This window comes from Mesoplodon mirus (genome assembly GCF_964341445.2).
Source record: "Mesoplodon mirus genome assembly, chromosome: 2".
NCBI classification, from domain to species: Eukaryota; Metazoa; Chordata; class Mammalia; order Artiodactyla; family Ziphiidae; genus Mesoplodon; species Mesoplodon mirus.
Window position 1 is genome coordinate 214,656,311 of NC_138977.1, and position 15,138 is coordinate 214,671,448.

General features: G+C 39.1%; 1 protein-coding gene across 1 annotated transcript in view; it reads left to right on the forward strand.

Moving 5' to 3' along the window:
* VWA2 (von Willebrand factor A domain containing 2) overlaps positions 1 to 15,138 on the forward strand; it is a gene marked incomplete at its 3' end in the record, with an annotated part of 58,225 nt that overhangs the window by 23,668 nt on the left and 19,419 nt on the right.

A 15,138-nucleotide genomic window follows, 5' to 3' on the forward strand; every position in this document is an offset into this window, starting at 1 on the left:
CAGCCGCTCCGCAGCATGTGGGATCCTCCCGGACCAGGGCACGAACCCGTGTCCTCTGTATCGGCAGGCGGACTATCAACCACTGTGCCACCAGGGAAGCCCTCACCATGCTTCTTGGAGCCTCATTTTTGTGATCTAAAAAGAGTAAGTGGTCCTCTGTTACTGAGAGCACTTTAAAAATGATGAATTTCTGTTTGTGTGCTCATACACATATACATCCTATAAATATATATATATATGTAATGAGTCATAATTTTACTCACAAGTCAGCTGATGTGTGTATGTGCACATACATATATGTGTATACATATATTTTATGTATAAATATTTTATATGTGTGTATTATATACATACATATATACAGCTACATGGATATGAATGTGTGTTATACACATGCATGTATATACATGTACATACACACACACACACAGTGTTCTTCATAAGCCCTCACAGAGGAATGCCTTTATTTGTCACCTGCCACTCTGATCTCTGGATCTTCTTTGCCCCCTGCTGCCTCTTGCCCTAGCGGACCTGAAGTTCCACTCAAGTCCATGGTCCCAGCCGTGTACAGCCGTCACCTCCGCTTGCAAAGGCTCTGAGGTCCTTTAATAGGCCTCTGTAGGTCCCCAGTGCTCACAATAAGCCAGAATCCCCACACTGGACACAGCAGGAACTCTGGGTGTCCTACAGGTCCCAGAGACCCCCAGTGACTTTTCTTAAAATTTTTATTTTATATTGGACCATAGTTGATTTACAGTGTTGTGTTAGTTTCTGGTGTGCAGAAAAGTGATTCAGTTATACATATACATGTACATATATCTATTCTTCCTTAGATTCTTTTCTCATTTAGGTTATTACAGAATACTGAGCACAGTTCCCATGCTATACAGTAGGTCCTTGTTGGTTATCTATTTTAAATAAAGTAGTGTGTATATGTCAATCCCAAACTCCCAATTTATCCCTATCCCCACCTTTCCCCTTTAGTAACCATAAGTTTGTTTTCCACGTCTGAGTCTGTTTCTGTTTTATGCATAAGTTCATTTATATCATCATTTCCACTTCCAAATAAGTGATATCATATATTTCTTTTTGTCTGACTTACTTCACTTAGTATGATAATCTCTAAGTCCATCCATGTTGCTACAGATGGCACTATTTCATTCTTTTATGGCAGAGTAACATTCCATTGTGCATATCATATCATCTTTTATTCATTCCTCTGTCAATGGACATTTAGGTTGTTTCCATGTCTTGGCTATTGTAAACAGCACTGCAGTGAACATTGGGGAACATGTATCCTTTCGAACCATGGTTTTCTCCTGAAATATGCCCAGGAGTGGCATTGCTGGATCATATGGGAGCTCTATTTTTAGTTTTTTTAAGGAACCTCCATTCTGTTTTCCTTAGTGGCTGTACCAATTTACGTTCCCACCAACAGTGTTGGAGGGTTCCCTTTTCTCCACACTCTCCAACATTTATTGTTTGTAGACTTTTTTTTTTTTACATCTTTATTGGAGTATAATTGCTTTACAATGGTGTGTTAGTTTCTGCTTTATAACAAAGTGAATCAGTTATACATATGTTCCCATATCTCTTCCCTCTTGCGTCTCCCTCCCTCCCACCCTCCCTATCCCACCCTCTAGGTGGTCACAAACCACCGAGCTGATCTCCCTATGCTATGAGGCTGCTTCCCACTGGCTATGTGTTTTACATTTGGTAGTGTATATATGTCCATGCCCCTCTCTCACTTTGTCACAGCTTACCCTTCCTCCTCCCCATATCCTCAAGTCCATTCTCTAGTAGGTCTGTGTCTTTATTCCTGTCTTACCCCTAGGTTCTTCATGACATTTTTTTTTCTTAAATTCCATATATATGTGTTAGCATACGGTATTTGTCTTTCTCTTTCTGACTTACTTCAGTCTGTATGACAGACTCTAGGTCCATCCACCTCATTACAAATAGCTCAATTTCATTTCTTTTTATGGCTGAGTGATATTCCATTGTATATATGTGTCACATCTTCTTCATCCATTCATCCGATGATGGACACTTAGGTTGTTTCCATCTCCGGGCTATTGTAAATAGAGCTGCAATGAACATTTTGGTACATGACTCTTTTTGAATTATGGTTTTCTCAGGGTATATGCCCAGTAGTGGGATTGCTGGGTCATATGGTAGTTCTATTTGTAGTTTTTTAAGGAACCTCCATACTTTTCTCCACAGTGGCTGGACCAATTCACATTCCCACGAGCAGTGCAAGAGTGTTCCCTTTTCTCCACACCCTCTCCAGCATTTATTGTTTCTAGATTTTTTGATGATGGCCGTTCTGACTGGTGTGAGATGATATCTCATTGTAGTTTTGATTTGCATTTCTCTAATGATTAATGATGTTGAGCATTCTTTCATGTGTTTGTTGGCAGTCTGTATATCTTCTTTGGAGAAATGTCTATGTAGGTCTTCTGCCCATTTTTGGATTGGGTTGTTTGTTTTTTTGTTATTGAGCTGCATGAGCTGCTTATAAGTTTTGGAGATTAATCCTTTGTCAGTTGCTTCATTTGCAAATGTTTTCTCCCATTCTGCGGGTTGTCTTTTGGTCTTGTTTATGGTTTCCTTTGCTGTGCAAAAGCTTTGAAGTTTCGTTAGGTCCCATTTGTTTATTTTTGGTTTTATTTCCATTTCTCTAGGAGGTGGGTCCAAAAGGATCTTGCTGTGATTTATGTCATAGAGTGTTCTGCCTATGTTTTCCTCTAAGAGTTTGATAGTTTCTGGCCTTACATTTAGGTCTTTAATCCATTTTGAGCCTATTTTTGTGTATGGTGTTAGGGAGTGATCTAATCTTATACTTTTACATGTAGCTGTCCAGTTTTCCCAGCACCACTTATTGAAGAGGCTGTCCTTTCTCCACTGTACGTTCCTGCCTCCTTTATCAAAGATAAGGTGACCATATGTGCATGGGTTTATCTCTGGGCTTTCTGTCCTGTTCCATTGATCTATCTTTCTGTTTTTGTGCCAGTACCATACTGTCTTGATTACTGTAGCTTTGTAGTATAGTCTGAAGTCAAAGAGCCTGATTTCTCCAGCTCCGTTTTTCGTTCTCAAGATTGCTTTGGCTATTCGAGGTCTTTTGTGTTTCCATACAAATTGTGAAATTTTTTGTTCTAGTTCTGTGAAAAATGCCAGTGGTAGTTTGATAGGGATTGCATTGAATCTGTAGATTGCTTTGGGTAGTAGAATCATTTTCACAATGTTGATTCTTCCAATCCAAGAACATGGTATATCTCTCCATCTATTTGTATCATGTTTAATTTCTTTCATCAGTGTCTTATAATTTACTGCATACAGCTTTTTTGTCTCCTTAGGTAGGTTTATTTCTAGATATTTTATTCTTCTTGTTGCAGTGGTAAATGGGAGTGTTTTCTTGATTTCACTTTCAGATTTTTCATCATTAGTGTATAGGAATGCCAGAGATTTCTGTGCATTAATTTTGTATCCTGCTACTTTACCAAATTCATTGATTAGCTCTAATAGTTTTCTGGTAGCATCTTTAGGATTCTCTATGTATAGTATCATGTCATCTGCAAACAGTGACACCTTTACTTCTTCTTTTCTGATTAGGATTCCTTTTATTTCCTTTTCTTCTCTGATTGCTGTGGCTAAAACTTGCAAAACTATGTTGAATAAGAGTGGGGAGAGTGGGCATCCTTGTCTTGTTCCTGATCTTAGTGGAAATGGTTTCAGTTTTTCACCACTGAGGACGATGTTGGCTGTGTGTTTGTCATATATGGCCTTTATTATGTTGAGGAAAGTTCCCTCTACGCCTACTTTCTGCAGGGTTTTTATCATAAATGGGTGTTGAATTTTGTCAAAAGCTTTCTCTGCATCTGTTGAGATGATCATATGGTTTTTCTCCTTCAATTTGTTAATATGGTGTATCACATTGATTGATTTGCGTATATTGAAGAATCCTTGCATTCCAGGGATAAACCCCACTTGATCATGGTGTATGATCCTTTTAATGTGCTGTTGGATTCTGTTTGCTAGTATTTTGTTGAGGATTTTTGCATCTATGTTCATCAGTGATATTGGCCTGTAGTTTTCTTTCTTTGTGACATCCTTGCCAGGTTTTGGTATCAAGGTGATGGTGGCCTCGTAGAATGAGTTTGGGAGTGCTCCTCCCTCTGCTATATTTTGGAAGAGTTTGAGAAGGATGGGTGTTAGCTCTTCTCTAAATGTTTGATAGAATTCGCCTGTGAAGCCATCTGGTCCGGGGCTTTTGTTTGTTGAAAGATTTTTAATCACAGTTTCAATTTCAGTGCTTGTGATTGATCTATTCATATTTTCTATTTCTTCCTGATTCAGTCTTGGCAGGTTGTGCATTTCTAAGAATTTGTCCATTTCTTCCAGGTTGTCCATTTTATTGGCATAGAGTTTCTTGTAGTAATCTCTCATGATCTTTTGTATTTCTGCAGTGTCAGTTGTTACTTCTCCTTTTTCATTTCTAATTCTATTGATTTGAGTCTTCTCCTTTTTTTTCTTGATGAGTCTGGCTAATGGTTTATCAATTTTGTTTATCTTCTCAAAGAACCAGCTTTTAGTTTTATTGATCTTTGCTATCGTTTCCTTCATTTCTTTTTCAATTATTTCTGATCTGATTTTTATGATTTCTTTCCTTCTGCTAACTTTGGGGGTTTTTTGTTCTTCTTTCTCTAATTGCTTTAGGTGCAAGGTTAGGTTGTTTATTCGAGATGTATCCTGTTTCTTAAGGTAGGATTGTAATGCTATAAACTTCCCTCTTAGAACTGCTTTTGCTGCATCCCATAGGTTTTGAGTTGTCGTGTCTCCATTGTCATTTGTTTCTAGGTATTTTTTTATTTCCTCTTTGATTTCTTCAGTGATCACTTCGTTATTAAGTAGTGTATTGTTTAGCCTCCATGTGTTTGTATTTTTTACAGATCTTTTCCTGTAATGATATCTAGTCTCATAGTGTTGTGGTCGGAAAAGATACTTGATACAATTTCAGTTTTCTTAAATTTACCAAGGCTTGATTTGTGACCCAAGATATGATCTATCCTGGATAATGTTCCATGAGTACTTGAGAAAAATGTGTATTCTGTTGTTTTTGGAGGGAATGTCCTATAAATATCAATTAAGTCCATCTTGTTTAATGTATTATTTAAAGCTTGTGTTTCCTTATTTATTTTCATTTTGGATGATCTGTCCATTGGTGAAAGTGGGGTATTAAAGTCCCCTACTATGAATGTGTTACTGTCGACTTCCCCTTTTATGGCTGTTAGTATTTGCCTTATGTATTGAGGTGCTCCTATGTTGGGTGCATAAATATTTACAATTGTTATATCTTCTTCTTGGATTGATCCCTTGATCATTATGTAGTGTCCTTCTTTGTCTCTTCTAATAGTCTTTATTTTAAAGTCTATTTTGTCTGATATGAGAATTGCTACTCCAGCTTTCTTTTGGTTTCCATTTGCATGGAATATCTTCTTCCATCCCCTTACTTTCAGTCTGTATGTGTCTCTAGGTCTGAAGTGGGTCTCTTGTAGACAGCATATATATGGGTCTTGTTTTTGTATCCATTCAGCCAATCTGTGTCTTTTGGTGGGAGCATTTAGTCCACTTACATTTGAGGTAATTATCGATATGTGTGTTACTATTCCCATTTTCTTAATTGTTTTGGGTTCGTTTTTGTAGGTCTTTTCCTTCTGTTGTGTTTTTTGCCTAGAGAAGTTCCTTTAGCATTTGTTGTAAAGCTGGTTTGGTGGTGCTGAACTCTCTCAGCTTTTGCTTGTCTGTAAACGTTTTAATTTCTCCATCAAATCTGAATGAGATCCTTGCTGGGTAGAGTAATCTTGGTTGCAGGTTTTTCTCCTTCATCACTTTAAATATGTCCTGCCAGTCCCTTCTAGCTTGCAGAGTTTCTGCTGAGAGATCAGCTGTTAACCTGATGGGGATTCCCTTGTGTGTTATTTGTTGTTTTTGCCTTGCTGCTTTTAATATGATTTCTTTGTGTTTAATTTTTGACAGTTTGATTAATATGTGCCTTGGCGTATTTCTCCTTGGATTTATTCTGTGTGGGACTCTCTGTGCCTCCTGGACTTGATTAACTATTTCCTTTCCCATATTAGGGAAGTTTTCAACTATAATCTCTTCAAATATTTTCTCAGTCCCTTTCTTTTTCTCTTCTTCTTCTGGAACCCCTATAATTCAAATGTTGGTGCGTTTAATTGTTGTCCCAGAGGTCTCTGAGACTGTCATCAGTTCTTTTCATTCTTTTTTCTTTATTCTGCTCTGCAGTAGTTATTTCCACTATTTTATCTTCCATGTCACTTATCCGTTCTTCTGCCTCAGTTATTCTGCTATTGATCCCATCCAGAGTATTTTAAATTTCATTTATTGTGTTATTCATCGCTGTTTGTTTCATCTTTAGTTCTTCTAGCTCCTTGTTAAATGTTTCTTGCATTTTGTCTATTCTATTTCCAAGATTTTGGATCATCTTTACTATCATTATTCTGAATTCTTTTTCAGGTAGACTGCCTATTTCCTCTTCAGTTGTTAGGTCTGGTGGGTTTTTATCTTGCTCATCTGCTATGTGTTTTTCTGTTTTCTCATTTTGCTTATATTACTGTGTTTGGGGTCTCCTTTTTGCAGGCTGCAGGTTAGTAGTTTCTGTTGTTTTTGGTGTCTGTCCCCAGTGGCTAAAGTTGGTTCAGTAGGTTGTGTAGGCTTCCTGGTGTAGGGGACTAGTGCCTGTGTTCTGGTGGATGAGGCTGGATCTTGTCTTTCTGGTGGGTAGGTCCACGTCTGGTGGTGTGCTTGGGGGTGTCTGTGGACTTATTATGATTTTAGGCAGCCTCTCTGCTAATGGGTGGGGTTGTGTTCCTGTCTTGCTAGTTGTTTGGCACAGGGTGTCCAGCACTGTAGCTTGCTGGTCGTTGAGTGAAGCTGGGTGCTGGTGTTGAGATGGAGATCTCTGGGAGATTTTCGCCATTTGATATTATGTGGAGCTGGGAGGTCTCTTGTGGACCAGTGGCTTGAAGTTGGCTCTCCCACCTCAGAGGCACAGCACTGACCCCTGGCTGGAGCACCAAGAGCCTTTCATGCACACGGCTCAGAATAAAAGAAAAAGAAAGAAAGAGAGAGAGAGAGAGAGGGAGGGAGAGGGAGGGAGGGAAGAAGGAAGGAAGGAAAGAAGGAAAGAAAGAAGATAAAGTAAAATAAAGTAAGATAAAATAAAATAAAGTTATTAAAATAAAAATAATTATTAAAAAACATTTTTTAAAAAGAAAAACAAAAAACAAACAAAAAAACGGACGGATAGAACCCTAAGACAAATGGTGGAAGCAAAGCTATACAGACAGATACTCACACAGAAGCATAGACATACACACTCACAAAAAGAGGAAAAGGGAAAAAAACCATAAATCTTGCTCTCAAAGTCTACCTCCTCAATTTGGGATGATTCGTTGTCTATTTATGTATTTCACAGATGCAGGGTACATCAAGTTGGTTGATTGTGGAGCTTTAATCCCCTGCTTCTGAGGCTGCTGGGAGGGATTTCCCTTTTTCTTCTTTGTTCTCACAGCTCCCGGGTCTCAGCTTTGGATTTGGCCCCACCTCTGCGTGTAGGTCGCTGGAGGGCGTCTGTTCTTTGCTCAGACAGGATGGGGTTAAAGGAGCAGCTGCTTCAGCGACCCCAACTCACTCAGGCCGGGGAGGGGTACGGAGTGTGGGGGAGCCTGCGGTGGCAGAGGCCAGTGTTATGTTGCACCAGCCTGAGGCACGCCGTGCGCTCTCCCGGAGAAGTTGTCCCTGGATCCCGGGACCCTGGCAGTGGCGGGCTGCACAGGCTCCCGGGAGGGGAGGTGTGGATAGTGACCTGTGCTCGCACACAGGCTTCTTGGTGGTGGCAGCAGCAGCCTTAGCGTCTCATGCCCGTCTCTGGGGTCTGCACTTTTAGCCTCTGTTTGTAGACTTTTTGATGATGGCCATTCTGACTGGTGTGAGGTGATATCTCATTGTACTTTCGATTTGCATTTCTCTAATAATTGGCAATGTTGAACATCTTTTCTTGTGCCTGTTGGCCATCTGTATGTCTTCTTTGGAGAAATGTCTATTTAGGTCTTCTGTCCATTTTTTGATTGGGTTGTTTGTTTTTCTGATATTGAGCTGCGTCAGCTTTTTGTAAATTTTGAAGGTTAATCCCTTGTTGTTTGCATCATTTGCAAATATTTTCTCTCATTCTGTGGGCTGTATTTTCGCTTTGTTTATGATTTCCTTTGCTGCACAAAAGCTTTTGAGTTTAATTAGGTCCCATTTGTTTATTTTTGTTTTTATTTCCATTACTCTAGGAGATGGCTCAAAAAAGGTATTGCTGTGATTCATGTCAAAGGGTATTCTGCCTTTGTTTTCCTCTAAGAGTTTTATAGTATCCAGTCTTACATTTAGGTCTGTAATCCATTTTGAATTTATTTTTGTGTATGGTGTTAGAGAATGTTCTAATTTCATTGTTTTACATGTAGCTGTCCAGTTTTCCCAGCACCATTTATTGAAGAGACTGTATTTTCTTCATTGTATAGTCTTCCTCCTTTGTCATAGATTAATTGACCATAGGTTTATTTCTGGGCTTTCTATCCTGTTCCATTGATTGATATCTCTGTTTTTGTGCCAGTATCACACTGTTTTAATTACTGTAGCTTTGTAGTATAGTCTGAAGTCAGGGAACCTGATTTGTCCAGTGTCATTTTTGTTTCTTAAGATTGCTTTGGCTATTTGGGGTCCATACAAATTAAAAATTTTTTTGTTCTAGTTCTGTGAAAAATGCCATTGGTAATTTGATAGGGATTGCATTGAATCTGTAGCATGCTTGTGATAGTATAGACATTTTGACAATATTGATTCTTCGAATCCAAGAACATGGTATATATTTCCATCTGTTTGTGTCAGCTTCAATTTCTTTCATCAGCGTCACATAGTTTTTGGAGTACAGGTCTTTTGCCTCCTTAGGTAGGTTTACCTAGGTATTTTATTCTTTTTGATGCAATGATAAATGGGATTGTTTCTTTAATTTCTCTTTCTGATCTTTTGTTGTTAGTGTATAGAAATACAACAGATTTCTGTGTATTAATTTTGTATCCTGCAACTTTACTGAATTCATTGATGAGCTCTAGTAGTTTTCTTTTAGGATTTTCTATGTATAGTATCATGTCATCTGAAAATGGTGACAGTTTTACTTCTTTTCCAATTTGAATTCATTTTATTTCTTCTTCTTCTCTGATTGCCATGGCTAGGACTTCCAAAACTATGTTGAATAAAAGTGGCGAGAGTGGACATCCTTGTCTTGTTCCTGATCTTAGAGGAAATGCTTTCAGATTTTCACCATTGAGTATGATGTTGGCTGTAGTTTTGTCATATATGGCCTTCATTATGTTGAGTTAAGTTCCCTCTATGCCCACTTTCTGGAGAGTTTCCATCATAAATGGGTATTGAATTTTGTCAGAAGCTTTTTCTGCATCTATTTAGATGATCATATGGTTTTTATTCTTCAGTTTGTTAATGTGGTATATCACAGTGATTGATTTGCGGATATCGAAAAATCCTTGCATCCCTGAGATACACCACAATCCTTGCATCATGGTATATGATCCTTTTAGTATATTGTTGGATTCGGTTTGCTAGTATTTTGTAGAGGATTTTTGTGTCTGTGTTCATCAGTGATATTGGCCTGTAATTTTCTTTTTTTGTGGTATCTTTCTCTGGTTTTGGTATCAAGGTGATGGTGGCCTCATAGAATGAGTTTGGGAGTGTTCCTTCCTCTGCAATCTTTTGGAAGAGTTTCAGAAGGATAGATGTTTTTTTCTAAATGTTTGGTAGAATTCACCTGTGAAACCGTTTGGTCCTGGACTTTTGTTTGTTGGGAGTTTTTAAATCACAGTTTCAATTTCAGTACTTGTGATTGGTCTGTTCATATTTTTTATTTCTTCCTGGTTCAGTCTTGGGAGATTGTATCTTTCTAAAATTTGTCCATTTCTTCTAGGTTGTCCATTTTATTGGCATAGAGTTGCTTGTAGTAGTCTCTTATGATCCTTTGTATTTCTTTGGTGTCATTTGTAACTTCTTCATTTCTAATTTTATTGATTTGAGCCTGCTTCCTTTTTTTCTTGATGAGTCTGGCTAAAGGTTTATCAATTTTGCTTATCTTTGCAAAGAACCAGCATTTTGTTTCATTGATCTTTTCTATCACTTTCTTTGTCTCAATTTCATTTATTTCTGCTCTAATCTTTATGATTATCTCTTTCCTTCTAATGACTTTGGGTTTTGTTTGTTCTTCTTTCTCTAATTGCTTTAGGTGTAAGGTTAGGTTATTTATTGGGGATTTTTCTTGTTTCCTGAGGTAAGATTGTATTGCTATAAACTTCCCTCTTAGAACTGCTTTTGCTGCATCCCATAGGTTTTGGATCATCATACTTTCATTTTCATTTGTCTCTAGGTATTTTTGGATTTCCTCTTTGATCTCTTCATTGATCCATTGGTTGTTTAGTAGCGTATTGTTTAACCTCCATGTGTTTGTGTTTTTTACAGTTTTTTTCTTGTAGTTTATTTCTATTCTTATCGCGTTGTGGTCGGAAAAGATGCTTGACATGATTTCAGTTTTCTTAAATTTACCGAAGTTTGCTTTGTAGCCTAGCATGTGATCAGTCCTGGAAAATGTTCCATGTGCACTTGAAACGAATGTGTATTCTGCTGCTTTTGGACAGGATGCTCTATAAATATCAGTTAAGTCCGTCTGGTCTAATGTGTTATTTAAGGCCCGTGTCTCCTTATTGATTTTCTGTCTGGATGATCTGCCCATTGATGAAAGTGGTGTGTTAAAGCCCCCCCCCCATTATTGTGTTACTGTTGATTTCTCCTTTTATGGCTGTTAGTATTTGCCTTATATATTGAGGTGCCCCTGTGTTGGGTGCATATATATTTACAATTGTTATATCTTCTTCTTGGATTGATCCCTTGATCATTATGTAGTATCCTTCTTTATCTCTTGTAACAGTCTATTTTAAAGTCTGTTTTGTCTGATCTGAGTATTGCTAATCTAACTGTCTTTTGATTTCCATTTGCATGGAATACCTTTTTCCATTTACTCACTTTCAGCCTGTATGTATCCCTAGATCTTAAGTGGGTCTGTTGTAGACAGCCTATACGTGGGTCTTGTTTTTGTATCCATTTCAGCCAGTCTGTGTCTTTTGTTTGGAGCATTTAATCTGTTTATGTTTAAGGTAATTACCCCCACCTCCGATACCAGCAGGTAGGTCTGGCCCAGGCTCTTATGAGGTCACTGCTTTTTCCCCTGGGTCCTGGTGTGCACAAGACCTTGTGTGTGTCCTCCAAGAGTGGAGTTTCTGTTACCCCAGTCCTGTGGAGCTCCTGTGATCAAACCCTGCTGGCCTTCAAAGCCAGATGCTCTGGGAGCTCCTCCTCCTGATGCCAGACCTGCAGGCCGGGGAGCCTGATGTGGGGCTCAGAACCTTCACTCCTATAGGAGAACCTCTGAGATATAATTATTTTCCAGTTTGTGGGTTGCCCACCCAGCGGGTATGGGATTTGATTTTATCACAGTTGTGCCCCTCCTACCATCTTGTTGTGGCTTCTTCTTTGTCTTTGCATGTAGGATATCTTTTTCGGTAAGTTCCAGCAGTTTTTTGTCGATGGTTGTTCAGCAGTTAGTTGTAATTTTGGTGTTTTCATGAGGGGGTGAGCTCACGTCCTTCTACCCAGCCATCTTGTTACTGCCCCCATCCCCAGTGACTTCATCTTAGGTTGTTTATCCCAGCCCTTTCCTCTGACCTTGGGTGCAGAATGAGCAGCAAGTCAAATACAAGAAAGTTCAAAGGAAAAAGCACGTTAATATGTTTTTTAAAAGTGATATTAGTGTACATTGACCTTTCCATGTTGCCTTGGAGCCTTCTACCCTTGGGGCCTCCACGAATGGTTCCCGTAGAGAACAGTGGCATCCTCACTTCTGTATCTTGGGCCCAGACACACTGAGCAGTACTTGTCAAAGTGAGGTCTTTGGTCAGATGGTCTGAGTCAGAATTGGTTAGGCAGTATGTTAAAGTGCAGGTGCCTGGGCTGTCTCCCGACCTGCTAAATCACTCTGGGCAGTGATACCTCGAATCGACACTTTTAAAAGGTCTCTTCCCACTGCCCCCTGGCCTAGGAGTGTTATACACACTAATTTATTTAAAGCAGCTTTATTGAGATTTAATTAAAATACTGTAAAGTTCACACCTTTAATGTGTACAGTTCAGTGGTTTTTAGTATATTTTCAGGGTTATCCAACCATTACCATCATCTAATTTTAGAATATTTTCATCATCTGAATAAGAAACCTTGTAAATAGACTTTTCTCCAGAGAAGATATATAAATGGCCAATAAGCACATGAAAAGATGCTCAAAATCATTAGTCATTAAGGAAATGCAAATCAAAACCATAATGAGATACCACTTCACACCCACTAGGAGGGATAAAATGAAAGACAGACAATAGTAAGTGTTGACAGAGATGTGGAGAAATTGGAGCCCTCACATGCTGCTGGTAGGGTTGTAAAGTGGTGCAGCAACTTTGGAAAACAGTACAGCAGTTCCTCAAAATGTTGAACATAGAGTTACCACATGTCCTAGGAATTCCACTCCAAGAGAATCAAAGACATATGCCTGCACAAAAACATGTACAGGGCTTCCCTGGTGGTGCAGTGGTTGAGAGCCCACCTGCCGATGCAGGGGACACGGGTTCGTGCCCCAGTCCGGGAAGATCCCACATGCCGCGGAGCGGCTAGGCCCGTGAGCCATGGCCGCTGAGCCTGTGCGTCCGGAGCCTGTGCTCCACAACGGGAGAGGCCACAACAGTGAGAGGCCCGTGTAGCGCAAAAAAAAAAAAAAAACATGAACAGTGATGTTCACTGCAGTATTATTTATGATAGCCAAAAATCCAGTGGACGAATGGGTACACAAAATGTAATTTATTCATAAAAGCGAAAATGAACAGATGGGACTACATAACTCAAAAGGTTATGCACAGCAAAAGAAACAACAAAATGAAAAGGCAGCCTACAGAATTGGAGAAAAATTTTGCAAACCATAGATCAGGTAAGGTGTTATTATCCAAAATATATAAAGAACTCATACAAGCAATAACAAAAAACCCAACAATCTGGTTAAAAAATGGGCAGAAGAACTAAATAGACATTTTTCCAAAGAGGACATCAAAATGGCCAAGAGGCAAGATGCTTAACTAAAATGCTAAGTGAAACAAGCCAGACATAAAAGGTCACGACGTATTGTATGATTTCATTTATATGAAATAGTCTAAAATGGGCAAATCTGTGGAGACAGAAAGTAGATTAGTCATTTCCAGGGGATGTGGGGAGGCAGGATATGACTGCTAATAGGTATAAAGCTTCTTTTTGGGGTGATGAAAATAGTTTGGACTTAGGTAGTGGTGATGGTTGTACAACTCTGAATTATACTAAAAACCACATTTATACTTTAAAATGGTGAATTCTGTGGTATGTGAATTGTATCATTATTGATATAATATTTTATTGTTAAAAAAACTTTTGTACCCATTATATACACACAAACATTTGCAGAAGAAAAAGTAACCTAATGTTTTAAATTTAGGACTGAAAGTCAAAAACGTTTGGGGGACTTTGACTCAAATGACTCAGCCCTGCTCTCTTGGAAAAACTAAGCCAATTTAAGTGACTTGGTACCAAAAGATACTTTATAAAGATCACCCAGTACCTCTTCCAACCCCTTATTTTATGGAAGAGGATATGAGGTTGAGAAGGAGCAGGTGACTTGGCCGGGACCACAGGGTCGCACTGCGTGTCCAGTAGGCCCCATGAAGCTGTCCTTTCCCACCTCTCCCCAACCTCCCCCTCCACCCCTGCCCCCTAAGTAATTAGTGGAGCCTCTTGTCAGCTGTGTTGAAAGTCGTAACTAAGGGCTGTTATTCATAACCCATGACATGCGGAGATGCATTGAGGATGCACCAGATGAGGACACTGGGGGGTGGAGAAAGATGCCTCTTTACGTGTCTGAACAAGGTCAGCTCTTCTTTTGGGGATGAGAATGGTTAGCATTTGTGTATCCCAGGTTGGCTGTAAGACAACAAACAAGAAAAGGAGGCAGTTCCTGGTTTTTTGGCCACGGTTGCAGGGTCATTGAGGACATTGAACGCTAAGACACTCTTACTAATCAGAACAGAGGAACATTGGCCGAATGGGAGTGATGACCTGCCCAGGGCTCTTCACCCTTTTTCTTCAGTGGAGTTTTAAATTCTCGACTGAAGAGCACAGCTCTCCCCAAAACCCAGAACACTTGCCTTTCCAGATCAATGCAGTCCCCTAAAAGCATGTTTTGAAATGACTAAGAAGACACTGTGACAGTCACCTTATTGCTACTTTGTAATAAGTTTAAAAAATACTACAGTCAAACCTTACAGTGTTGTACCCCATGATAACCTAAAATCAGATAAAACACGGCCAGCAGTTGGCTTCCGAATGCCTAGAAGTCTGGCCAGAGGGCTGTGCACGTCTGTTCCATCATCTGATTAATTTCACATAACATGACTGAATTTTCTGTGATTGATTTTTTTTTTGGACCCCATCTGTAGCTTTATCAAAGTTGTACCGTGTTTGAGTAGCTCTGCAGAAATAGCAATGACCCCTTTCTTTAGCACAAAGTCTTTTATAGCCAGCTCTGGCCTCTTTCAAGCTGCATTAACATTTAAACATAGTTTTTAGAATACTTTACAAAGCACTTTGCTCTTTTTTTTTTTTTACTTAATATTATTTGGTGTGTATTTTTGCATAAAGCTGCCTTATTTTTCATGTTGATCCTTTTTAATGGTTATGTAATCAATGAATTGAGCTCTTACAATATAGTAAATCAGACCCCTAAAAGGACACATTTAGCTTGATTCTAGGATTTTTGTCCATTGCTAAAACCAACAACGACAAAAACTCCTGTAATCAACATCCCTGTACCTACAGTGAGTGTTCTTATGAATTATTTTTCAAAGTCTATTCCATGAACTACCTGCATCAGAATCACTGGGGGTGGGA